Source organism: Puma concolor, chromosome C1 (genome assembly GCF_028749965.1).
Source record: "Puma concolor isolate L17-30 chromosome C1, mPumCon1.1.hap2, whole genome shotgun sequence".
NCBI classification, from domain to species: domain Eukaryota; kingdom Metazoa; phylum Chordata; class Mammalia; order Carnivora; family Felidae; genus Puma; species Puma concolor.
This window is the reverse complement of record NC_141674.1, coordinates 4,472,980-4,497,293: the sequence shown is the minus strand read 5'-3', so window position 1 is coordinate 4,497,293 and position 24,314 is coordinate 4,472,980. Positions and strand designations below refer to the sequence as shown.

Below are 24,314 nucleotides of genomic sequence, written 5' to 3'. Positions count from 1 at the left end.
TTCAAGGCCAGCATCTTCAAAACTCTCCCTGCCTCATCTCCACATTGTTTGTGTGTGTGTGTGTATGTGTGTGTGTGTGAGTGTGACAGACAGACAAACAGAATCTCCCTCTGCCTCTCTCTTAAAAGGACAGTTATAACGGCATTTAGAGACCACCCAGATAATCCAGGACCATCTCACTCATCTTAAGATCCTTTTTGTAAAGTTTGTTTGTTTGTTTGTTTGTTTATTTTGAGAGACAGAGAGAACATGAAAAGGAGGGAGAGAGAGGAGAGAGGGAAGGAATCCCAAGCAGGCTCCATGCTGTCAGAACAGAGCCAAATGCAGAGCTTGAACTCCCGAACCATGAGATCATAACCTGAACCAAAATCAAGAGTGGGTCACTTAACCAACTGGGCCACCCAGGCGCCCCATCCATCTCAAGATCCTTAACCATGCTGGCAAAGACCCTTTTTCAAAATAAGGTAACATTTACAGGTTCCAGGGATTATGACCTGATATCTTTGGAGGCCATTGTTCAGTCCAAGGGTTAGCAAAAAAACATTTTTTTTCAATAAAGGACCAGATAGTAAATATTTAAGCTTTGCAAACCCTGTAATCTCTGTCATAACTACTCAACTGTTACACCTGCTGTGGCAGTGCAAAAGCAACCATGGACAATATCTAAACAAATAGCCATGGCTATGTTCCAAATGAACTTTATTTACAAAAACGGGAGGCAGGTCATAGACCAAGATGGGGGACTTAAGAGAGAGGTGGATTTGGACTATGTATTGAAGGTAGAGATATTGCTTGGGTTTTGCTAAAGCATAGGATGTGAAGGATAAAGGAAAGAAGTGCTTTGGGCCAAGGTTTGGCTCCTAGGATATTGGCCTCAGCAATTGAGTTGGTAAGTGTTGCCACTTAAAGATTGAGGAGAAGCAAGTTTAGGAGAGGCATCCAGAATTCCATTTAGGACATGTTAATTCTGAAATGCATATCAGATATCCAGGTGGAGACATCAAGAAGGCGACCAGATATATGCATGTGAGGCACAGAGAGGTTGTGGCTGGAGATACAAATCGGGGAGCAATCAGCATCCAATGGCATCTAAGACCATGGGACTGATGAAGGTTTCCTAGGGCATTGGGAGTATAATTTACTCTCTTAATCATCATTTTCAAAAAGCTTATAAAAATCATGACTCTCTGGGCGCCTGGGCGGCTCAGTCACTTAAGCATTCAACTCTTGGTTTCAGCTCAGGTCATGATTTCACGGTTCGTGAGATCGAGCCCCACATCAGGCTCTGAGCTGACAATGCTGAGCCTGCTTGGGATACTCTGTCTCCCTCCCTCTCTGGCTTCCCCAGTTCTCTCTCTCTCTCTCAAAACAAATAAGCTTTAAAAAAATTATGACCCTCACACAAAGATACAGTGAGTGCGTGTCGAGAATTGTCTCTAGCTCCTTAGGTTATGGGGGAACCAGTAAGATACTGACACCAGTTGGAAGAAGAATTTGAAGAAGAGAGGTATATTTATAGGCAAGCAGGAATGCATGGTCCAAGATGCAAAAGTGGTTCATATCCTATGGCGCAATGAAGTCTCATGTTTTCCTGAGGGCAGAACTCAGTTGTGTCTACGGGTAAGAATCTTCTGTATTCCTCACAGATTTCTGCTCCTACCAGGTCCACAGAAAGGCAGTTAAATGTGTTCACTCCAGGGGTGCCTGGGTGGCTCAGTCAGTTAAGTATCTGACTCTTGATCTCAGCCTCAGGTCATGATCTCATGGTTCGTGGAATAGAACCCCACACTGGTCTCTGTGCTGATGGTGGGGAGCCTGCTTGGGACTCTCTCTCTCTCTCTCTCTCTGCCCCTCTCCCCCTCTCAAAATAAACATTTTTTTTTATGAAGGTGCTCACTCCGGTAGAATCACACCCTCCCCAGAGGGTCCCCCAGGCAATGCCCAATGTTTTGCTAAAAGGACAATCTTGCTCATTTCCAAATCTTGGACAACCTTTCCTGTTCCTGTGATTCCACATTTATTGAGCACCTACTAAGTGACAGGCACCATTCAGTGCAATGAAAGTACATCACTGAACAGAAAACACATATTTCTGCTTTCCTGATGCTCACCTTCTAGGGAAGGCAATAAACATAATAAAGAAAATCTATAGTATGTGAGAAGTCCATAAATGGTACAGAAAAAAAAAAAGTGGAGCAGGTCAGAGGGGATCAGGAGGACCAGAGTTGGGGAGATGTAGTTTGAAATCGAAATGGTCAGGTCAAAGGCCAATTAGCTCAGCAGGTTAGATCAGGGTGCTGACAGAAAGCGTCAGGGTAGATATCATCGTGAACTTGACCTTGGCAGGACGAGTGGGGAGTCTGCCTGGCTCAGTCAGTGGGGCATGGGACTCTTGATCTCAGGGTTATGGGTTTGAGCCCCATGCTGGGTGTAGAGATTACATACGTACATACATACATACATAAATTTTTAAAAATTGACATTCGGGGGCACCTGGATGGCTCAGTCGCTTTAGTGTCCGACTTCCACTCAGGTCATGATCTCACACTCCGTGAGTTTGAGCCCCCGCATCGGGCTCTGTGCTGACAGCTCGGAGCCTAGAGCCTGCTTCGGATTCTGTGTCTCCCTCTCTCTCTGCCACTCCCCTGCTCTCTCTCTCTCTCTCTCTTTCTCTCTCTCTCAAAAATAAATAAACATCAACAAAATTTTTTTAATTGACATTTGGGCAAAGAGTTGAAAGAGCTGAGGTAGTTAACCTCATGGATATCAGGGAGAAGTTTGCTTAAAAGACAAAAAGCATTTGGAATTTTTTTAAATTTTTTTAACATTTGTTCATTTTTGAAAGACAGAGACAGAGCATGAGCAGGGAAGGGGCAGAGAGAGGAAGAAACCGAATCCAAAGCAGGCTCCAGTCTCTGAGCTGTCAGCACAGAGCCCGACGCGGGGCTCCAACCCGTGAACTGTGAGAGATCACGACCTGAGCCGAAGTCGGACGCTCAACCGACTGAGCCACCCAGGAGCCCCGTATTTGGAATTTTTAAAAAAGAAGGTTAATTTTGTTTTTAATTAGTGAAGGAAAAAAATGTAAGCAGTAAAATTTGAGTCATAGATTGAGCCAAAACAGTTTGTTTCCCTGCCGGCGACGCCTTCTTTCCGATTCTAAGCAGACTGTGATGCCGTGGGTACAAGATAAATGTTAATCAGAAGGATGATTCTAACAGTCCTGATCTCTTCGCCCTTTTCAGAGTGAAAATTGGCTCTTCTTTCTCATTGGAGAGGAGTCCCATCTGCCTTGCTCTCCCACCCACAAAGAATTTGACTGCATGTGTGACAAATACTTAGAGGAAAAATTAAACTTTTAGTAGTAAATAGCAATTCAAACATAGGTTTCTCGAAAGAGAATTTGCTGGTTAATGGAAGCACTGCTCTGGAGTAGACCCGGAACTCCTGATGTGGTTTCTAAAACTCTGCGATAGTAAACGTAGGAAAATGAAGTTTTGTTTCTCTGTTCTCTGTTGGTGTTGGGGGTGGGGGGCGGTGCTGGGATTACTTCCATTTTAATTCAAACTGTAAAGCAGAGCCTCAAGACCTGGGCAAAGCTTTCTCACAGCACAATTTTCTTCTGTGACAAAAGATTTCTTTCTTTTTCATCTTGTCAAACATAATCACTCACAGATAAAGTCAATTTGCTCTTTTTGCCTTCGTGTTGGGCTATTTCCTTTTGCCAGCTGACTAACGTTTTCTAGGGCAGGTTGGAATTAATCATTCAGCACCCTGAGATTTTTCAGGCCAGCCGGGACTGAGGATTCGAAACAATAAAATCCACAGTTCGCCCTCTGACAAAGGACCTCACACTTGGCAAGGAGTGGACCACAAACCACCTTAGAAAACAACAGTTTGGGGGCGTCTGGGGGGCTCAGTCAGTTGAGCGTCTGACTTCGGCTCGGGTCACGATCTCACAGCTTGTGAGTTCGAGCCCCGCATCGGGCTCTGTGCTGACAGCTCAAAGACTGGAGCCTGCTTTGGATTTGGTGTCTTCCTCTCTCTGCCCCTCCCCCACTTGCACTCTGTCTCTCAAAAATAAAAATAAACATAAGAAAATTTTTTAAAAAAAGAAAAAAAGGGGCGCCTCGGTGGCTCAGTCGTTTGGGCATCCGACTTCAGCCCAGGTCATGAGCCGGTTCGTGAGTTCGGGCTCCACGTCGGGCTCTGTGCTAACAACTCAGAGCCTGGAGCCTCGGATTCTGTGTCTCCCTCTCTCTCTGCCCCACCCCCACTTGTGCTCCAACTCTCTCAAAAATAAATACACGTTAAAAAAAGTTTTTTGTTTTTTTTTTTTTTTTGAAGAGAAAAACGGTTGGGAAAATTTCACCTAATAAATAGCCCAGTCCTGATTCTCCGGATCTGGAAAATGTGCTCATTTGTCACCCTAACTAGAAGTCATTTGGTGCTAATTATTCTAGAACTGGTGGCCCTTCTCCACTTCCCCAAGGGGCCTCCCCCTCAAGTGCAAGCACACTTCATTGTTTTATCTGTGACAAACCCCAAGCCTGCCTTGTGGGGTTTCAACCCGGAGGCTCTGGGCCCTGAATGCTGGTTCTCCACTCACTGTCTTCGAGTGACCTGAAACGCCATGATCTTGCCACCAGGCTGGAGCCTTCGCAGGCCCCTCCTGCAGAGCCAACCTCCTCCTGCCTGTGCTCAAAAACCCGGGCCACTTGCCCTTCTCACGTCTGGAGCTTCAGGCCCAAGAGGCAGAACGCAGTGCCCAGCGCACAGGAACAGCAGGCCGAGAGCAGCCAGGCTTTTAGGCCAGCCGGCCAGGGTGCTAGAATAAATGTCAAGGGATATTTGCTGCAAAGAGGCTCCAGAAATAATGTAAAATTGTTCTGTCCTTTTAAAAATGGAAAATGCCTTGGCAGGGTGATATATTATTTGCCTGGCTGCATTTTCTCTCTGTCTCCGTCAAGGCTTGGAAAGGACTGGCACTTCTGCCTTTTCAAGCGGAGCTCAGTGTAACTGGACCACATCTAATGCCTGTACGATGCAAATGAAGATTGAAAGTGTTGTTTCCTTTGATGTGTGTGACTAAATGCTCAAAGGGGATATTTTCTTTTCGATCCTCCAGCGGATAGAGCCTCTTTAAAAATACCTGTTGGCTCCCTTTCCCCACTGGCGATTGCCGTAATTCCTGCATTGGAGACGGAGGTTGGGTACAGTCATGATGAATGTCTTTCTCTGAGAAGAATCCCCTGCTCGTGTTTGCAATGATTGTTAAAGCCCGGGAGGGAATTAAGAAGCGTGAAAGGCACGTTAATGATGGGTGTCTGCAATGAGCCACTCAGGCTTTCCTGGAAAAGTCCAGAGAGCGCATTTTAAGAGCGAAGTTGGGGAGGTGGATGAGTCACGGCCGGGCTTTGCGGTGACGCCAGCTCTTTCTGGCGCCCAGTGGCACAAAGGGCCCGGGAAGCTGGTGGGACCCCCGTTGGCGAGAGAAGCTGACCCACAGGTTGGCCGTCCCGTCTTACCCCTCGTCTCCTCCGCCAGCGGCCGAAACGATCCTCACCAGTGCCGGGGGAATCCTAGCTCTTCTCTGAATCTGGGTGGTTTCTGCAGACACACAAACACACGCAAGGAAATTAATAGCTCTGAGCGTTGTCAGAGCTCCCAGCCTCCAAACTGGCTGAGCTGGGCGCCTTGAACCACTTTCGAAATGAGAAGAAGCCGAACCGTGATCCCACCTCAGCTACTTTGTCCTCCACACCCATGTTCAGCAAGGCAATCTACAAGAGACACTTCCATGGGAAAGCAAACACAAACAAACAAACATTTGGATCCATCTGGGACATTTCCTTTACTTTTCATGTCACCTCCTTCCTCCTGTTCCCTGGTACATGTTTATAGTGTCTCACCCGGGGAGGAAGCTGGAACGCGGATTGTTCTGGAGATGGGAGACTAGTGGGGAGGTCCAGGATAACAGGGGCTCGTCACATCCCGTTGCTCAGGGACCTGAGCAATAAATAATGAATGAAGAATGAGTGAATGAATGAATGAATGAATGAATAGCCCAGCCCTATCCAGAGGAACCACATTGTTTCGGGGGCAGGAAATTCACATAGAGAGGCAGGAAAGGTAGCCCTTGAGTGGATGCTGTGCTAATCTGCTCCAGCAGCCATAACACGGTGCCATCGACAGGGTGGGGCTTACATAACAGAAAGTTACTTTCTCACAATTCTGGAGGCTGGATGTCACAGAGCAGGGGTCGGCAGGTTTCATGCCTCCTGAGGCCTCTCTCTCTGGTTTGTAGATAGCTGTCTCCTCCAGTGTGCCCTTGCAAGATCTTCCCTCTGCACACAAGCATTCTTGGTGTCTCTGTGAGTCCCAATTTCCACTTCTTAGAAGGAAGCCGGTCCTACTCAATTAGGACCCGCCCTATTGAGCTCATTTTAATAGAACCACCCTTTACAAGGTCCTGTCTCCAAATATAGTCACATTCTGAGGCACCAAGGGTTAGGGCTTCAAGGTACCAATCTTTTTTTTATTTACTTACTTTTTTTTTTTCAACGTTTATTTATTTTTGGGACAGAGACAGACAGAGCATGAACCGGGGGAGGTGCAGAGAGAGAGGGAGACACAGAATCGGAAACAGGCTCCAGGCTCTGAGCTGTCATCACAGAGCCCGACGCGGGGCTCGAACTCACGGACCGCGAGATCGTGACCTGGCTGAAGTCGGACGCTTAACCAACGGCGCCACCCAGGCGCCCCTATTTACTTACTTTTTTAAATGTCTATTGATATTTGAGAGAGAGAGAGAGAGAGAGAGCACAGCAGGGGGTGGACAGAGAGAGGGTGCGAGGATCTGAAACGGGCTCTGTGCTGACAGCAAAAACCCTGATGTGGGGCTTGAACTTACAACCGTTAAGACCATGACCTGAGCCGCAGTTGGACACTTCACGGACTGAGTCACCCAGGCGCCCCCAATACGTTGGTGCTTCTTAATGCAGAAGAGCACTGGTCTCCTTTCCTGCCCTGTTAGCTGGGGCCACATTCTCCAGGCCTTTCATCCAAAACATGTTATGCAAGTATCCCTTCAGTGTAAACCCTGATGTACTTTTGTCTTTTAAGATCCTGGTTTCCTTCCTCTCTTCTCTCATCCGTGTCCTGAGAGGCAGCATGATATGTCAGCAGGTGCCGGTGGCCTCCTGGCTCTGCCCGTGCACGCTGTTGCCTGGCAGGTGTCTCGACGTTGCTGAGGGCCCCCTCATCTGCAGGAGGGGCCCGATCGTCCCCGCCCTGCCTGCCTCACAGTATCACTGTGATGATCTCACAATGTCATGTTTATGTGTCCAACCGGCTACACGCGCCTGCCGAGGTGTATAAATCTCAGAATAAACAAGTCCATCTTTCTCGAGCATCTGTTTTAAAATATGATTGTTATATTAAAATAAGCACAGATGCATTAGGAAGCAGAACAAAAAAATTGGCATGAAACGCAAATAAAACTGAAGATTTCAAATAAAATGTGTCCTTGCTGCTGCCTATGTGTTTCTGTCGTCCCGGGTACTGGGGTGGGGCGGGGGGAGTTAGAGCAGTGCTAGTATGCCATGAAGATGTATGAGGCCGCTCTCCAGGTACTGATAGGGAACAATTGCCAAGATATATTACAAAGTGAAAAAATCCAGGTGCAGAACAAGGTGTTACCATTTGTTTAAAAAAAAGCAGGGGGCGTGTGGGTATTTATAAATGCTCGTGAATGCCAAGCACACTTTGGAGTCATACAAGGAAACCCGTAACGGGGTTACCTCGGAGATAAAGACCTGGGGACCTGGGAGACAGGGATGGGAAGGAGACCTCTCACCATGAACCTTCCTGTATGACCTGATTTTTCAAAACATATATGGAGTACCTGTTTTTAAAACGCATTGTTTTTAAAAGCCACAGTTCCTATTTTAAAATTAATTCATTATCGTTATTCAGATGATAGTCATCAGAGTTACGTGGAGTATATGAGCACATGAACTATATGAGTTACATGAATATGTGGCTATATGAACCATATGAGTTATATAGAGTATTTGGGTACGTGAATATATAGAGTAACGAATATATGGAGTTTGTGAATATTCAGGGTGAGACACCTTGGATGCAGCCCTGGGCAATGCTAACATTGATGAAGTGATTGGATTGGAGACTGAGAAGAAAGAAAGAAAGAAAGAAAGAAAGAAAGAAAGAGAGAGAGAGAGAGAAAGAAAGAAAGAAAGAAAGAAAGAAAGAAAGAAAGAAAAAAACAACTATAAAAGCAGAAAAGAGAAGGAGGAATCGAAGAAAGCCACAGAGAAGCCAAGTCAGAACCAATTCACACCCACTAGGACGACTACCATGGAAAGAAAAATAAAATACAACAGAGTAACAAGTGTCAGGATGGGATGGAGGAATCGGAACCCTGGGCGCTGCTAGGGGGCTTGGAGGATGGCTCTTGCTGGGGAAACAGTGTGGCGATTCCTGAAACAATTAAGCATAGAATGACCCTATGACCCAGCGCTCCTACACTCAGGCATACACCCTGAAGACCTCAAAGCATTCGTACACACACGTTTGTAGAAACATCATTCACAATAGCGAGAGGTGAAAGCAACCCAAATGTCCATCCCTGGATGAACGGATAACCAAACTGTGGTATTCACGCAATGGGATGTCATTCAGCTCTAAAAAGGAATGAAGTTCTGACCTTGCTGCCGCACGAACGCATCTTGAAGACAATATGCGACGTCTCAAATAAACTAGTCACGCAGGAACAAATAGTGTACGATTCCACTTCCGTGAGGCCCCTGGAGTAGTCAAGTTCGCGGAGACAGAAAGTGGAACAGAGGTTGTGTAATACAAGGCGGGGGGTGAGCCTGGGGCATTAGTGTTTCACGAGGGCAGTTCCAGCTGGGAAACATGAGAAAGAAAGTTCTGGAGGTGGACGGTGGGACGGCTGCTCAGCAATGAGGATGTACTTGATGTCCCCTGAACTGCTGGTTAACATAGCAGATTTCACGTCACGTGTGTTTTGCCACCGCAACAAAAACATCCAGTTACAGGATGGGTGTGAGTCCAGCCTGGCAGTTACCAGGGATTTCGATGAGCGCGGCGTCTGGGAAGGCAAAAGGGCAGAAGCCAAAAGAGAGAGCATAGGACAGGAAGACTCTGACAGGGCGCCCATAGAAGTTGGCAGAAAGGTGGGGTGGCGGCTAAGGACTTTTCTGGACTTTTCTGCTCCCTTGGCCAGGCCTGGGCTCCAGGATCACTGCTGGTGCCGAGGTAGGAGGGGGAGGCTGTCCGTGCCCACTCCGAGAGACCCTCTGGCCTCTTCCAAGCCAGCCTGCTCCTCCCCTTCCCCTCTGTTGTGAACACTCTTCAGTTTTCTTACGGTTCAGGCTTTCAGAAACAAGGGGCAGCATCTTGCAGCTCCCCCCACAATCTGCCAGTCCCAGAGCTTGTCAGAGGCAATGAAATGCACAGCCAGCTGCCTACCTGAAGAAGGGGAAGGAAAAAGAGAAAATACAGAGAAAGAGAAAACCATACCTAGTGCACATGTTTCCTGGGGTCTCAGAGCCCATGTGCGGCTCCTTACTGGCTGAGACCAACAAGGGGAATGCGCTTTCTAGCACCTCCCCTCCACAGACTTATGTTCGATCCCCTCCTCCTCCCCCGTGCGGTCTTCCCAATGCTCCCATGCCACGGTCCACCTACCCTTACGCTTGACATCAGAATTCACTCAACACATTGTTCATTAGCACCTGCCATGTTGCATCCCCTGAAGCGAGGCACGGAAGGGCCTTTCCGCTTGTGGATTTTAACATTCTTGCAGCGGGAGACGGCTAACAAAGTTTAAAAGTTAAGTATATATGTGAGATAGTGTTAATGCTATAGAAAAAAAAAAAAAAAGTCCAGAAATAGGGAAAAGAGAGAGCACGAGTGAGGAATGGAATTTCAATTTCCAAAAGGGCAATCGGGGAAAGCAAGCCTCAGGGTGATATTTGAGCAAAAATCGAAGCAGGTGAGGAAGAGCCCTGTGGGTCTCTGGGGGAAGAGCATCCCAGGCAGGAGGGAGAGTCAGTGCAAAGGCCCTGAGACAGGCATTTCCCTTGTGGATTGGAGGAAGAATAAGAGGGTAAACTGTTGCACTTGAGTGAGCACAGGAAAACAGTGGGAGATGTGCTCAGAGTTTAAAGACGTGAGCAAGCAGATCTGATGGTGTGGCTTTGCTACCAACATTAGGACTTTGGCCCCACTAGCTCCTTCCCAACACCATCCCAAAGGCTCCACCTAAGATATGTGAGCTTGGAGTTTCTCTACTACGTGGCAAAACTCGTAACCCAGAGTTTACTTCCCATCTATTCTGCCAGGTGGAGAATGAACCTGTTACAAATGTTAATAATTTAAGAATAAGATGTGACTGATTGGGTAGCCCGTTCCTTTTCTTAGAGAACCAGAATGCAGCCAAATCACAGCCCTGTCATTTCTTGGTTATCAGAGTCACCATCGATGTGGCATACGCGTCAGGAGAGTAAAAGATTGATTTCCACGTTTCTTTGTTAAACATGGACGGTTCTGTAAAAACCTGCCTACCTTCAGAGTACTGAGAAGTCAGGGGTGTTAGCAGTGGGTGTGTCCCCGAGTGAGTAATGCACGCCCTTTTCTGGCAGGGCACACCTCTGGATCCGTGGTCCTCAAGGTGGGCGTCCCTGGATAAGCTGCGTCCATAATTTTCTGGGAAACCGGGAGAAATGCAGATCCTGGGGTACTATTCGAGACCCACAGAGTCAGAAAATCCTGGAAAAGAGGAGCCCAGCGCTCTGTGTCTTAACAACCACCCCCCCAGGTGATTTTTTTAATATTTTTTTTTAAGTTTATTTATTTACTTTGAGAGAGAGAGCAGGAACACACGGGCAGGGGAGGGGCAGAGAGAGAGAGGAGACAGAGGATCCCAAGCAGGCTCTATGCTGTCAATGCAGAGCCCAATGTGAGGCTCGAACCCACAAACAGCAAAATCAAGACCTGAGCCGAATCCAAAAGGCGGACGCTTCACTGACTGAGCCACATAGGTGCCCCTTCCCCAGATGATTCTGAGGGGCGCTGAGCCTTGAGAAGCATTTTCCAGACGACCACATACCCCCCCCCCCCTTTAATCCCTGCCTTCGGGAGGGGTAGACATTGGGAAGTCGGAATGAGAAGAGAGAGACTTTTCTTTATGCCTTTAGCTTCCGGGTTCCCTAGCTGGAGTTTTCTTTATAGATGGTCTCTGCTTATTTAAGACGCACACATGTAAGCCTCCAGGCATTTTGTCATGGGCACTCAACCACACACACACACACACACACACACACACACACACATGCACACCTATGTGCCCAGTTGCTCTAGCAAGCCTAACACAACCAGATGACTTCTCCAGTTCCTCCCTGTACACGGGGCAACGTTGAAACCTTTTGCCAGTTACAAAGTTTCTCCGCAGAGGAAAACAGTGGTAAAAATGCCAAATGATGTTGTTTTTCAAACACTAGTCAAACATGAGGCTCACTTTTTCAATGTTTGCGTGATCAGGATAAAACCAACTGTTCTTTTGGCTAGCATCTTCTCATGTAGCGCTCTTTCTAAATAGGGTATAGGGGAAACCCTGGTAACCCAGCCTACCCTGCAGTCTGCAACGCATAACAAATGGTCCTGTTTCTTCCTTGTAATAGAAGTTTGAGTCCTTGCAGCAATCCGGGGGGCCCCGCCAAGTTGACCAAAAAGAGGTTCAGGACCACGGCGGGGGTGGGGTGGGGCTCCTATCCCTTTGTACAGCCCCTCAGTCTGGTGGCCCATGCATCTAACACGACTGTCTTACCATTCGCGGATACGTTCTTGGGTTTTGAAGGAAAACAGCTATGCCAGGAATTCTATATGAGCAGTAGGTGCTGAGTCAGCGTTGATTTGGTGTATATTTTCTGCCAGCCTGATGAGACAAGTCACCGGATTATTTCCCACCTTCCGGAGCCAGAAGCCCTGCATGGGAAGGAGAGTCAGCCTGTCCCAGTGCACACGGAGAGTCTGTGTCAAAGGCAAGGGGAACATTCCCTCGTTTTCCATGCCATTCCTCAGCGAATACTTTCTGTAGGTAAAAATAGTCCTGAGTTATGACCAGCTTTGGGAAGAGGTGGGGGGAGGCCTCTGCCAGAGCTCTTCCTCATCAAGGGACAAACTGAGGCTGGCCCCGGTTCTGGTTCCGCCCATACCAAGGGGCGATGTGGATGAGCCTCCCAGAGCCTAAAATGTTGATGCTCGGGGACAGTGTTGTGCCTCCCAGCATGCCCCCAGCAGCGAGCCGAATGGGCACCCAAAGCCAGACCCAGGAAGAGGGGGAAGCAAGAGAGACACCGGCCCTGCACCTGCACGACCCTGGCCTCGAGCACCTGCCCGCTTTGCACCCGGGCCTCCCCAAAGACACCATGAAATGCTACAGAGGATTATCTAACAAGACAGGCTGGAACCTCCACCGAGTGCAATTCTTCAAACCATCACATAGTTAGCAGTAAATGCGCAAGACTGGAAAGGAAATGGAGAGAAAATTCGAGGGAGTCTGCTTCCATACTCCTCTTGGGCCATCAGGATTGGGTATCGACAGAAGTCCTTGGTTTCCCTTACTGTTCCCAGCACCGCTTTGCAACTTGGGCATATCCGAGAAAGGGGCCCGGACCAATGGCCTGACTCAGCCAAAATGACACAGCGGCACTAGGCAAGTCACATGGCTTCTGTGAGCTTCGGTTTCCTCGTCCGAAACGTGCATGGTGCCTACTGTGGCACACTGTGACCTGTCGTGAGTGTCAGAGAGTATCTGTACAAGGTCTTTGGAAAATGAAAGCTATTTCAGGGGCACCTGGACTGGCTCAGTTGGTAGAGCATGTGACTCTTGACCTCGGGATTGTGAGTTCGAGCCCCATGTTGGGCATAGAGATTACTCAAAAATAAACTCTATTTTAAAATGCAAGATATTTCCAGGGCGCCCGGGTGGCTCAGTCCGTTGAGCATCCGACTCTGGCTCAGGTCATGATCTCGCAGTTCGTGGGTTCAAGCCCCGCGTCGGGCTCTGTGCTGACAGCTCAGAGCCTGGAGCCTGCTTCGGATTCTGTGTCTCCCTCTCTCTCTGCCCCTCTCCTGCTCACACTCTGTCTCTCTCTCTCTCTCTCATATCAATAAACATTAAAAAAATTATTAAAAAAAATAAAATGCAAGATAGTTCATACAAATGGAAGGCACAACAGTTACCATCTGCTCTCTATCGCTTACAGATCTGCAGCGGGTGTCTGTCCAGCCAGTCATTTTCTTTCTTTCTTTTTCTTTAAATTTATTTATTTATTTATTTATTTATTTATTTATTTATTTATTTTGAGAGCGACAGAGACAGTACAAATGGGGGAGGGGCAGAGAGAGAGGGAGACAGAGAATTCCAAGCAGACTCCACGCTGTCAGTGAAGAGCCCTACACGGGGCTAGAACTCAAGCACATGAGATCATGACCTGAGCCAAAACTAAGAGTCAGACGCTTAACTGACTGAGCCACCCAGGTGCCCCAAGACAGAGAGATTTATTATGGGAATTGGCTCGTGTGATTATGGAAACTGAGAAGTCATATGATCTGCCTTCCACAAGCTGGTGACTCAGGAAAGCCAGTGGTGTAATTCAGACTGAGTCCAAAGGCCTGAGAATGAGGGATCTGATGGTTTAAATCCCAGTGCGAGCAATGGAAAAGATGAAATCAGCTGTCCCAACTGAAGCAGGCAGGCAGGAAGCAAAAAGGGGCGAAGGCCTCCTTGCTCTGCCTTTGATTCTATTCCAGCCTTCCAAGGATGATGGCACACACCCACACTGAGGAATGAACCTGTGTTCCTGAGTCCTCCCATTCAAATGCTCTTGTCACTTGGAAATACGCCTGCCCCCGCCCCAGACACCACCAGAAATAATGTATAATCTGGGCACACCCTGGCCCAGTTGACACATAAAATTAACTACCAAAGTCACCAAATGGTTTTACGTCATAAGTTTTCCAAGGAATATCACACTAAGTGCCGGGGAGAACAAAGGAGAGATCACCTCCATGGAGGACACCAGGGCCACCTTACAGGAGAGGGCTGACCAAGATGAGCCTTGAAGGCTGAATGGGCATCACCATCCCACAGCATCGTGATTGCTCTCAGAAAGGCTGCCTCTCTCTGTTGTCATTCATTGACCCCACAATATTTGTGTTTCTGTGCGAGCTCGGGCACTGTTCTTGGCCCTAAGGATACGGTGGGAAAGGACAGAGACCATGTCCTGCCCTTACAGAGCAAGATGGACAACAAAAGAAAAAACAAGGTGGTGTGCTATGTGACAGGTGCTCCGAAAGTCAACAAATCAGGGAAATGGGACAGGGAAGACCTCCCTGGGTGTGCAGGACAGAGGATGGACTGGAGCTGTGACTTTCTGGAAGAAATGCATATCAGGCACACGGAATAGTCTGTGCAATTGCCCTGAGGAGAGAATGAGCTTGGTCTGAGGAACTGATAGGAACACCAGACAGGGAAGGAAGGAGCCGGAACTGAAGGGTACTTGTTGGGCCCCCTGAGGAGGAGTTTGGATTTTATTCTATGTGTAGTAGAAGCTCTATTTGTAGGATTTTCAGCAGGGGAGATCATATGATCTAAACTTTTGCAAAGTCAAGATTTTGTTCCCAATAGTTTCCAACCATTTATTGAAGTGAATTGAATTTCATCCACTCTTCCAATATTAGCCATATGACCTTGACCAAATTCCTTCACCGTCGACTGTCCCACAGAATCTTCTTTACGCTTAGTAAGCTTGAGCCCAGCATGTGTTACATGAAACTCTGGGTTGCCTCCCTATAGTGGGGAGGCGGTGGATGACGGCTGGGGTGCCTTCCGTTTCCACGAGACCCGTGCTTGTGTCTGTGATGTCAAAGCACTGAAATGGCTGTGGGGTTACCCAAGCTTCCTCTGGTGCTCAGTTCCAACTGCATTATAACTGCTCATTTTCTTGCAGAATGACCCAGGCCCTCCCTCAACTTTGTGCCACAAAGGGAAAATTAACAGTAATATAGAAAGTTAAGAAGGTGAAAGAACATTATCACTCTTGTCAACAATAAAATCTGCTGCTGATATTCAGTTGTGAAGACAGGCACATCTATTATTTATCGAATACAGATGGTTAAATATTAAATACTTGAACCTAGGACAGTGTGAGGGTAAAGCCAGGAGTGTGAACTTGTCAAAATCGTAAAAATGGTAACTCTTCGCAAGGGTGGAGTGCACCTACATTTATTACCGCTTTTATTGCACTATAAATTAAGGGGGGGAACCTACGCTGTGTCAATTTCAAGTCCTAAGTGACCTGCATTATCTCTGGGATGGCATCTGTTCAAATCTGCTTCACAAACAGCAACTGACCCACCTGCCTAGAACTTTTAACTGTTTTGGCCGGGAAGGTGGCAAAAGATAAGATTTGCCCCCTTGTTTACCACGTGAGGGATTGGCACGCGAGGAAAACATTTTACGAGTTGGCAATTTTTCTTACACTTGCACGTCTGATCTAATGGTTGCCCAAAGGTTTGTGTTGACGAAGGCAAAAGTACCTTGCAAAAATCTTGAAAGTCACATGTGGTCTCGAATATCTTAATTTCTATATGATTTTGATGCTCTCCAGTTTACCTTAATTTGTTTCTGGCCTGAATTTTTCATGCAAGCTGAAAAACTTGATCACTGCCATTTGCTTTATAATATGAAGCGAGATACCATGAGGTCTGTCAGAATTGGAGTGTCCGCTCAGCCTACCCCTACAGCTCATAGGTGTAAGCTTGATTTCTTGATGTACTGCTCACAATAAAATGATTTCTCCGTCTTCTTACAAAGAAGAGTTGCACATCCAATTTGTTTCTCCCTTTTAAAAAACGTGTTGAAGTTAGCCAAAAAATTTCCAGTGAAGCACCTGATTCAAATACAAATCCTGCCCAGTAAAGTAGGCAGTCTTATGTTTAATAAGTACTCAGCAAGGATTATGCATTAAATTATCTTCCTCAAAAACTTGCTGATAGACTTATCAATACCGGGCTTAATTTTAATGTTAAAGAGGTAAATTCTGAATCTTTCCATTTTAGGAGGAAAGGAAACCTATGACTTAATTGTATAACAATTTTAACCTTGATTATCCCTTTTTCTGATTGAACGCTATACAATGATATTAAATTCAAAAATTAATCTAGCCTGCAGGATGGATAATTAGTCAAAAGCAGGGAAAAAGTCACAAGAAATTAACAATGAAATCAATTCCTTGATTTTGTGTCACGCCTCTTTCTCCTGGGCATTCTGAGGCAGATTTTCGATATGAGCTCATTTCCTTCTTCTAAATTCTGCTGAAGTCATATTCTAGAAAGATCTAGACTTTTCCTTTTAGAGACAGGAAAACCAAGTTAGAGCAAAGTTCCATGGTGACAGGATGAAAAATCAGAGGAAGAAATGATTCAGGAAGGGCTTAACTAGGAAGGAGGGAAGAGGCAGAGATCAGAGGAGCTGACATTACCTGGCAAAGAGAAGGAGGTCCAAATGGTTAGGGCTGGAGCAGAAAACTGCTTTCAAAAGCTGCTGGGAATCTAGCAAGCAACCATCCGGTTCGGAGCAGGAAAGCAGGGAGCTCCAGGAAGGAGATCTCTGGTGAAAATAAATGGAATAACTGAGAGCTTGAAAAGGAGTTGAGAGTAGGGTGAAGACAAGTCACACACTCGAAAGAAAGAAAGAGAGAAGGGCAGGCAATTAGACCTTCAGGGAAAAACAACAGAAAGTAAGAAAAAGAAGCAAGCAAGATGTGTCATAAATTTAAGTCGTCCATGGAATATAACATACGATTTTTTTAAATATTTGGGAAAATGGCACAGAGTTTGCTCTTAGCATCAAACGTGCCCGGGGATGTCGTTTTAATGTAAAGCCACTCATTGGTTTTTAGCCTTTCAATTCAAACTGTAGACATAGCATCCAAGATTTGGTTGTGTTGTCAGAATGCAAATATTACCAACTTTGATGTTGTGAAATGTAGTTAATAGTTGTAACAAGGAAGGAGGAAGGAAAGGGTGGGTATAAATATCCTTACCTGACAAAGTGAAGGATCAAACGAAATTATGGACAGTTGATACGCAAGAAATCAAGACATAAGCCCATTATTTAAAGTTAGGAAAATTTTAGAAGATTTAATAATAATGTAAATGTCAAACATTAAGAGAAGAGGGAAAACTCAAGAAGGGATTCAAGAAGAAATAGAAATTATGAACAGACCTATAAGAGACTAAATCAGTCATCAAAAACTACCCCCCACCACCCCTACAAGCCAACCTACATGGCTTCACTGGTGAGTTACACCAAATGTTTAAACAAGAATGAATACCAATCCTTCACAAACTCTTCCCAAAAATAAAGCAAGAGGGAAACAGTTCCCAACCCATTCTGAGACAAGCATTCCCTGATACCAAAACTGGGTAAATGCATCACCCCCAAAATCACATACCAACATCCTTTTTGAAGATAAATGCAAAAATCCTCAACAAAGTATTCACAAATAAAATCCAGCAACATATAAAAAGGATTGTATGACCATGTGGGATTTCTCCCAGAAATGCACTGTTGGTTTAACATATGAAAATCAACCAATGTCATATACCATGTTAATAGAGTAAAGGACAGGGGTGCCTGGGTGGCTCGGTTGGTTGAACGTCCAACTTTGGCTCAGGTCATGACCTCATGGTTCCTGAGTTCGAGCCCTGCATTGGGCTCTGTGCTGACAGCTCAGAGCCTGGAGCCTGCTTCAGATCCTGTGTCTTCCTCTCTCTCTGCCCCTCCCCAGCTCATGCTCTGTCTCTCTCTGTCTCTCAAAAACAAATAAAACATTACAAAAAATTTTTAATAAAAAAATAGAGTAAAGGACAAAACTACGTAATCACTTCAATAGACACAGAAGAAGCAAATAACCAAATTCAATACTCCATCACATTACTAGCACTTAACAAACTAGGAAAAGAAGGAAACTTCCTCAACCTGATGAAGGTATCTATATAAAGCCCACAGTTAACAGCATACTTCATGATGAAAAACTGAACACTCCCCTTCTACGATCAGCATAAGACAAGGGTGGCTATTCTTTCTTCCTCTTCTTTTCTTTTTTTTTTTTTTTTGGTTGATTTATTATTTTTTTTAATATGAAGTTTATTGTCAAATTGGTTTGGTTCATTTATTTTGAAAGAGAGAGAGCAAGTGAGGGAAGAGGCAGAGATAGAGGGAGAAAGAGAGAATCCCAAGCAGGCTCTGCACCATCAGCACAGAGCCCGATGCGGGGCTCGAACTCATGAACCATGAGATCATGACCTGAGCCAGAGTCGGATTCTTAACCGACCGAGCCACCCAGGCGCCCCAAGGATGACCATTCTCACCATTTCTATTCAATATGGAACCGAAAGTTCTATGCAGGGCAATTAGGCAAAAAAAAAAAAAAAAAAAAGCATCTAGTTTGGGAAAACAGAAGTAAAACAATTCACAGATGTTATGCTCTTATATATAGGAAATTCTAAGGAATACACACATACACATACACACACAGACACACACACACACACACACACACACACACACTATCAGAACCAGTAAACAAGATCAACAAGGCTGCAGGATACAAAATCAATATATAAAAATCAATTATATTTTCATACACTAACAATGAACAACCTGAAAATGAAATTAACAATTCCACTTACAACGAGATCAAAAGCTGAAAGCCACAGAATATTATTGCAAGAAATTAAGGAAGACTGAAAAAGATGGAGTCCTTGTTTATGGACTAGAAGAATTAACCGTGAAAATGGCAACTCCCCAAACCGGCCCACAGATTCAACACAATCCCCCACAGACCTAAACGCAAGAGCTGAGACTATAAAAATCTTAGAAGAAAATGTAGGAGTACGTCTTCCTGACCTTGGATTAGGCAATTATTTCTCAGATATGACACCAAAAATATGAACAATAACAACAAAAAATAGATGCATCGGTCACTGTGAAAATGTAAGATATTTGTGATTCAAAGGACAGTCCCATCAAGAAAGTGAAAAGACAACCCACAAAGTGGGGAAAAAAATATTTGCAAATCATATATCTGATAAGGATCTAGTTACTCAGAATACATAAGGAATTCTGCCACCTCAACAATAAACAAGTAATCCAATTTAAAAAGACAAAAGAGGGGCGCCTGGGTGGCGCAGTCGGTTGAGCGTCCGACTTCAGCCAGGTCACGATCTCGCGGTCCGTGAGTTCGAGCCCCGCGTCAGGCTCTGGGCTGATGGCTCAGAGCCTGGAGCCTGTTTCCGATTCTGTGTCTCCCTCTCTCTCTGCCCCTCCCCCGTTCATGCTCTGTCTCTCTCTGTCCCCAAAATAAATAAATGTTGAAAAAAAAAAATTAAAAAAAAAAAAAAGACAAAAGACTCGCATAGACATTTCTTCAAAGAAGATCTATGAATGGCCAGTAAACTCATGAAAAGACGCTCAGAATCATTAGTAATTAGGGAAAATACAAGACAAAAACCACAGTCACAAGCCACTTCACATCCACTGGAATGACCATGAGAAAAAAGACAGACAAAAATATCTTGTGTTGGTGAGGATGTGGAGAAATGAGCACTTGCCAGGGGCTGGGAGAGCTGACTGCTAATGGATATGGGGGTTCTTCGCGGGGGACAGAATGTTCCAGCTTTAAACGTGGTTGCACAACTTTGTGAGCACGCTAAGAATCCACTCGACTGCGCACTTAAACAGGGTAAATTTTATAGTATGTGAATGCTAGCTCAAGAAAGCAGTTATAAACATAAAAGACAGAAGGGGGGAGCACCTCAGTGGCTCAGTCGGTTAAGCGTCCCGCTCTTGATTTTGGCTCAAGCCTTAATCTCTCAGTTCATGAGGTCGAGTCCCGTGTCGGGCTCTGTGCTGTCAGCTGCTTGGGATGTTGTCCCTCTCTCTCTGTGCCCCTCCCCTGTGTGTGTGTGTGTGTGTGTGTGTGTGTGCACGCCTGCTCATGTGCTCGCTCTCTCTCTCTCTCTCAAAATAAATAGATAAACTTAAAAAAAAAAAAAAAGAAGACAGCAAAGGGAAAATGATGAACTAAAGCCTTATCTTTGCAGTTAGGAGTCAAAAGGTAAGAGCCCCAAAATGATAAATCAAACAGTAGAGGTGTGACCCTAGCACAGCACAGGAAGTTCTGGAAGAATTAAAACAAGGAATGTAAAGTCACTTTTGGGAGAGGGCTGGGAAGTGTTGGAGAAGAAAGCTGCTTTGCCACGTTATCTCTTTTCTACTTATTTGTTGCTGTGTGCGTGTGTGTGTGTGTGTGTGTGATTTTGACACAACAGAAAAAAATCTTAAAAATGCAAGCATTTTTTTTCAAAGCTCTTGGAGATCGAGGCCAGGGAAAGGGAAGCTTTGCAAGGTACTCATGGGACACGGAGGTGGAGCTTCTGGACCAAGCTTCTTCCAGGAACCGTCCTCGTGCTGAAATCTTGTCTCTGCTGCACACCTGCTGTTGCTCCTTGCGGCCTCCCGCTGCGGCCAGATGACCCTGTCTGGGCTCCAGCAAGGGTAATGACTGATACAGACTTTTCCCAACCAGCTGAGAGATCAGACAGTGACACCATCAAAGAAGGAACAGTGAAAAGAATTAACTGTAAAATTAATTAAATGTCATGCATCAGAATCGCAGCCAGATTGGAACAAGAACGTGGCTGTGGCTCAAGCAGCTAGCACTCCACTTTTGCGTATCTCTTGAACAGCCCCCCAAGTGTGCCAGCAAATTGGGGGTTCACACTGTCACCGGTGGTCTCTATGGCTTTCATTCCAAGTCACTCTTCTTCTGGGTCAAACCTGTTGTTCAGCTACCACACAGCTCAGAGAGTTCTCCATTTGATCCCACACTCGGGGGCGAAAAAAAAAAAAAAATAACAGAGTGTAAGGTAATTTTGTCCCAGATCTTTCCCTCCGAGTCATGAACATAATAGATTTGACTTTTTACATCGCGTGCCCCCCTAAGAAGCATAAAAGAAAGGTTACACTGGCAGGCAGCTAGAAAAGAGTTTAATTAATCCCAAAGTGTGCGCTTCATTTGGAAAGTGCATCACAAAGAATCCTGTGTTTACTGAACTAGATCCTTAGGGCCATTATCCCTCCACCAATGGTGAGATTTTTCTGAGGGAGCCTTGTCCCTTGTGGTCTGGAAGGTACTGCCATTAAAATAAGATCCACACAGGGAACCAGAATTGAAGATGCTGAGGATTCAGACACTTTCCCCTTGGCAGAGGTAATTGGCATCCTGGCATTTGTGGAAAGATCTGAGCCCTAATCCTGTAGACTTTGATGGGGCCAAGTCAGCTTTCCCCAGACCATTCCCACGAAGGAGCCCAAGGGTGGTCTGGGTCTGGCATCCTCCTCGTTTGCTATCCCTTTTCTAAACGCAGAGCTGCCCTGTCTTAGCAGACACGGGTGAGGGCTGATCAGAAACTATTTGCTTAGAGGCGCCTGGGTGGCTCAGTCGGTTGAGCGTCGGACTTCGGCTCAGGTCATGATCTCACAGTTCGTGCGTTCTGGCCCCACATTGGGCTCTATGCTGACCGCTTGCTCAGAGCCCGGAGCCTGCTTCAGATTCTGTGTCTCCTTCTCTCTCTGCCCCTCCCCCGCTCACGCTTTGTCTCTCTGTTTCTCAAAAATAAATAAATGTAAAAAAAAAAAAAAAAAGAAAGAAAGAAAGAAAGAAACTACTTGCTTAAAACAAAAAATGGAGTTGTGCTTTCATTTAGCATTATCTTATCTTATTTAAAAGCTTAGGATGCTGGACGTGGATGAACCTTGAAAACATTTACTCACTGGAAAGTGCCGGCCACAGGAGGATAAATACGGTGGGATCCACGCTGTGGGGTCCCTCGGGGAGTCAGACTCACAGACACAGAGAGAAGAAGGGCGGGCTCCAGAGGCTGGGGGACGGGGGCAGGGGGTTAGCGTTTCACGGGAACGGAGTTTCAGTTTGGGAGGGTGAGAAAGTTCCGGAGACGGACGGTGGTGATGACTGCACCACATTCTGAATGTACTTCATGCCAACCGCATACACTTAAAATGGTTAGAATGGTCATTTTTACGTTACATATATTTACTACGATTTTCAAAAATACGTTAAGTTAGGGCTCATGCTAGCAAAAAAAAAAAAAAAAAAAATAGCACAGCGTTGTGCTTTCTGCTAGGTGTTAGCTTCATGCTGATCTCAGAGGCGGCTTTAGAAGCCAGGGTGGGGGACCCTCCGTGGGCATCGGAGGGCAGACCCAAACTCTTCTGGAGACCTGGAGGGAAGAAATTTTTCCTGCTCATGAGTAATGACTGTGGTTTTCTGGCAAACATTAAGGAGGAAGGAACTAAAAATACTTATCGGACACCCTGCCAAAACTCCACAGCGCTCAGAACGTACCAGGCCAACATGTAGAAGAAGCACTTTCAGAGCGCGAGGGATAGGACTAGACACGAAGGTCAAAGTCATTTCACACCTTCCCCTCGCCTCTGGAGAGGCTGGGGCGCAGGAGGAGGGACCAGGCGCCCAGCGCCGCCCCAGCCAGCTGCCCGGAGCCGCTGCCCAGGAGAGAGGAGGTGCAGGACGAGTGCCCCCCCCCCCCAACTGGCATGCCGGCCGCAGTCCCCGCTCCCACCCAGCTGCAGGGTTCGCTGAGCCCTGCCAGGCGGTGCCTTTTCTGCTTGCCAACTCACAGAAGCTGAGACAGAAAGAGCAACACAGACGTTTCCCTGATGCTTCCTCCAAGCTGCTGGAGTCCAAGCCCCAGACACCTGCACAGGGGGTGGGTGGGAAGGAAATGAAGGTGTGTGAGGGGGTGGCCCAAAAGGGGTCTGGCCCTGGAGACCCGCGCTTCTCAAACTTCAGTCTGCCTGTGTTCAGCGGGGGGAGCTGGTTAAAACGCAGCTCTGATTCAGCAGGTCTGAGCGGGGCCAGAGATCCTGACTTCTAACAAGAGCTCAGGTATGCGGCTGCTGCTGGATCAGGGACCGAGAATGAAATGAAAGGCCACCAGGCAGAGAGAGCAAACAGGGATGGGGTTGGGGGGGGGGGGGGCGGTGAAGCCAATGGCGGCGGGCTACTCAGGTGTGGTGAACTCCTGCTTTGGAAGGTGAATGTTTTCTAAATCCTGACCTTGTCCGTGCAGGTCGTTGGCATTGGAGCCGAAGGCCCATGATTTTGTATCCAGCACATGTGAGAATTTCCCTCAGCGTAGGCACTGCCCGGGACCCCTGTGGGTTTGGAGGGTGCAAGCACCCACTATCCACTAGGGGAAGTGTGTCCCTGCAGACAGGGTACACGCTGATCCAAATGGGAAAGTCGAGGAGTGTGACAGAGGGGTTCAAGCCCCAGATGTTCTACCTCAGCTGCGTGACCCTGGGCAAGCCATTCTGAGCCTCAGTTTCCTTATCTATAAAATGGGGTGAGAGAGGCGCCTGGGTGGCTCAGTCAGTTGAGCGTCCGACTTCGGCTCAGGTCACGATCTCACGGTTCCGCGTCCGGCTCTGTGCTGACAGCTCGGAGCCTGGAGCCTGCTTCGGATTCCGTGTCTCCCTCTCTCTCTGTTCATCCCCTGCTCTCACTCTGTCTCTCTCTCTCTCTCTCAAAAATAAAGACTAAAAATATTTTTTTAATAAAATAAAATAAGATGGGGTGAATAATGGTACCTTTCTGTGGTAGACAGCACAATGGCCCCCAAAGAAGTAGGTATCCTAATCCCCAGAACCTGAGACTGTGGGACCTTACATGGCTAAAGGGTGTTCCCAGCTGTGGTTAAAGACTGTGGCTTGGGGCGCCTGGGTGGCTCAGTCGGTTAAACATCCGACTCTTGATTTTGGCTCAGGTCATGATCTCACAGTTCATGGGTTCGAGTCCCACATCGGGCTCCATGCTGATGGTGTGGAGCCTGCTTTGGATTCTCTCTCTCTCTCTCTCTCTCTCTCTCTCTCTCTCTCTCTTGTCTCTCTGCCTCTCCCTTGCTTGCTCGCTCTCCCTCTCTCTCAAAATAAATAAACATTTTCAAAATAATAAATAAACCTTGACCTATGGAGAAGGTCCTGGATTATCCAGGTAGGTCCAAAGTCATCACCAGTCTTAAGAGGGAGACAGGAGGCTCAGTCAGACAAGAAGACACAGTGAGGACAATAGAGGTCAGGGAGAGAGATTGGA

At 46.6% G+C, this 24,314-nt stretch overlaps 2 long non-coding RNA genes across 2 annotated transcripts; both read right to left on the bottom strand.

Annotated features, from left to right (window-relative positions):
* Nucleotides 1-3,338: 3,338 nt before the first annotated feature.
* LOC147577742 (uncharacterized) lies at nucleotides 3,339-9,102 on the bottom strand. The gene is made up of 2 exons (XR_015254410.1): nucleotides 8,729-9,102; nucleotides 3,339-5,610 (listed from the first exon to the last, which is right to left on the bottom strand). It is a non-coding gene; the product is annotated as an uncharacterized LOC147577742 (long non-coding RNA).
* On the bottom strand, nucleotides 5,901-7,418 carry LOC147577743 (uncharacterized). Its single transcript, XR_015254411.1, has 3 exons — nucleotides 7,112-7,418; nucleotides 6,231-6,372; nucleotides 5,901-6,009 (listed from the first exon to the last, which is right to left on the bottom strand). It is a non-coding gene; the product is annotated as an uncharacterized LOC147577743 (long non-coding RNA).
* Nucleotides 9,103-24,314: the final 15,212 nt, after the last annotated feature.